The 2961-nt window shown below is 47.5% G+C and overlaps 1 pseudogene; it reads right to left on the reverse strand.

The window, feature by feature from the left end:
- Positions 1–1362: 1362 nt before the first annotated feature.
- LOC123129661 (uncharacterized) lies at positions 1363–2261 on the reverse strand (annotated as a pseudogene).
- Positions 2262–2961: the final 700 nt, after the last annotated feature.

Below are 2961 nucleotides of genomic sequence, written 5' to 3' on the forward strand. Positions count from 1 at the left end.
TATCAAACGGAGTCCAAATGGAATGAAAGTCTCTTCGAATTATCAGTTTGGTTTGGCCTACTAGATTGATCTTTCTTGCAACGGGAGAAGTGCTTAGCTTTGGGTTCAATCTTGCGGTGTCCTTTCCCAGTGACTGTAGGGGCAGCAAGGCAAGTATTGTATTGTTGCCATCGAGGATAACAAGATGGGGTTTATATCATATTGCATGAGTTTATCCCTCTACATCATGTCATCTTGCTTAAAGCGTTACTCTATTCTTTTGAACTTAATACTCTACATGCATGCTGGATAGCGGTCGATGTGTGGAGTAATAGTAGTAGATGCAGGCAGGAGTCGGTCTACTTGTCTCGGACGTGATGCCTATATACATGATCATACCTAGATATTCTCATAACCATGCTCAATTCTGTCAATTGCCCAACAGTAATTTGTTTACCCACCATAATACTTATGCTCTCAAGAGAAGCCACTAGTGAAACCTATGGCCCCGGGTCTATTTTCTATCATATTAATCTTCCATCAACAAGCTATTTCTTGCATCGTTTTTATTTTGCTTTATTTACTTTGCATCTTTATCATAAAAATACCAAAAATATTATCTTATCATATCTATCAGATCTCACTTTCGTAAGTGACCGTGAAGGGATTGACAACCCCTTTATTGTGTTGGTTGCGAGGATTTTATTTGTTTGTGTAGGTGCGAGGGACTCGTGCGTGGCCTCCTACTGGATTGATACCTTGGTTCTCAAAAACTGAGGGAAATACTTACGCTACTTTGCTGCATCACCCTTTTCTCTTCAAAGAAAAACCAACGCAGTGCTCAAGAGGTAGCAGGGAGGGTGACCATTGACGAAGTTGCGGTAGTTGTACACAGATGTAGGTCATGGAGAGGACAGAGGAGGATTACTCGCACGGGAGATGGAAATGCTACAAAGGTGAACTGTCGAAGAGAAAATCAAATCAATCCACCAAACCAAATTAACCAGAGAATCATCTCCAGTGGATTAATTAATTGATCTGTCAGTCTAAATGGAACTTGCATATCTCAGTCTAATAAGTGGAAATAACTGTAGTGTACGGTGTCGCTGTCCTATACTCGTTGAATTTCACAAACTTGGATATCCCCAAAAGAGTCCACCTCAACCGTCTCCGCTGGCGCTCGCACTGGATCGTGAAGTATTCTCATGAATTGGTCCATTGGCATGCTGAGATTATCCGATGGCACATCCTCATCATGGAGGCCCAGTGGTGCAGCCATATGCTGCTGGTCCGGACCAAGAACGTTTGCTGGCATTGCTAATGCTGGCCCCATGTAGTTCTGCCCAGTCTTGCTGTCATCGTCATGAAGAAGACCCACCCACATTATGTCAACCATGAAGATTTAGAGGTCATCATCGTAATGAAGAAGAGCAGAGGCGGAGGCTGCGGCGCTTGTGGCAGCTCAACGTGCTCTTGCCCGAGACCACGGGCACTCCCCGGCGACAGTAGTGTGGCGGCGTCGGCAAAATAGACTACCATGAGTCCATGACAGGCTACTTGTTCCCGTCGCCATCCTCCCTGTAGACTTCCCTCAGGTCGTCGTTAGTGGCGCGCCGTGTGACGTAGAGCTTGTGGAGCGCAGGCACGCCCTTCCTGCCGGTGCCCTTTTCCCAGTCGCTTGTGAACTCTTGCATGAACCACGGTGTATTGCACTTGTTGGACGTGCCGAGGTAGAACCCGAAGCTGTTCTTGAGCCCGCTGTCTTGGACTAGCACCAGCTCCTCCCTGATCTGCTCCAGCTGCCAGTGCTTGCTGGTCTGGACTCCACAGTCAGCGCACTTGGTCTTGGTCATGCATGGGCTCTGGAACTTTGGACACGCCGAGGAACTACCGCGCAAGCGCTGGCCGACTGGTACAGCTGCTGCAGCGCTTAGGGGTCCTTGGCATACATGTCGGCGTGGAAGATGAAGCCCTGCACGTCGGGCATCTTCTCTTCACCGGAGGTGCACCGGTTGAGAAACCCCAAACTATCCTGATGCATCGGGCTGAGGTACACTCTGGAAGGCAGCGGCAGCTCATTTGTTCGCCTCGCTGGGCTCGGGCGGACGGAACATGGACATGAAGCTGCTGGCTCTGGCTTCGGCGTCAACGATGGAGAAAGTTGATCTCTTGATTACGCGGGTGAAGAACGACATCTTTGGCACCGGCGACGCCAAAGGGCTGGGTGTCTGCTTCGGAGCCGACGATGCAACAGGGGGAGACGATGGCTTGGGCGCCAGCATGGCTGGAGACGACGGCCTTGGAGCCGGCCACGGCGCGGCGGGCCAAGGCTTTGTCTAGGTTTGATCCAATTGATCACTAAGTAGGTTGGGATTGCCGGACTGGTCCGTTTGCTGGTCCTATCGATCGCTACCCTATCCGATAGATGTGTCGGACAAATCAGGTTGAAATCGATCGCTCGAAGGAAAAAGTGAAGAGAAATCTCAGCCATCAATCTTTATAATTAGCATAAAGTCAACGGATATAAAGGAGTGACTTATAGAGAACTATGAAAGCCTCCATCCTTTAATATTAGGTAAATATTTATCAAGAATGCCCCCATTATGGATGTGCATAATTAAGTTGATCCATATTTTTTCTGATCTCATCTACCATTCTATATGTGCACGTTCTCTCATGTCAAAGTATTGAAGAAACCCATGGTTTCATAATTAGCCGGAAGTAACAGGTGCATGATGGTATGAAGCTCTCCAAAATTATTTTGGAACGGAGTCCCAATAGGATAATTCGCCTTTTGGTAGGAAGTTCATCAAAGGCCTTCCAAATAGTGATATTCAAAAAGCTCTTGCTGAACAACGTACCAAAAAGCGAATTATCCTATCAAGACTCCGTTGCAAAATAACTCTGGAGAGCTTCATACCATCATGCGCCTTTTACTTCTAGCTAATGATGAAGCCATGGTTTTCTTGAATTCCTTGACAC

The sequence above is a fragment of the Triticum aestivum genome, chromosome 6A (genome assembly GCF_018294505.1).
Source record: "Triticum aestivum cultivar Chinese Spring chromosome 6A, IWGSC CS RefSeq v2.1, whole genome shotgun sequence".
Classification (NCBI taxonomy): Eukaryota; Viridiplantae; Streptophyta; class Magnoliopsida; order Poales; family Poaceae; genus Triticum; species Triticum aestivum.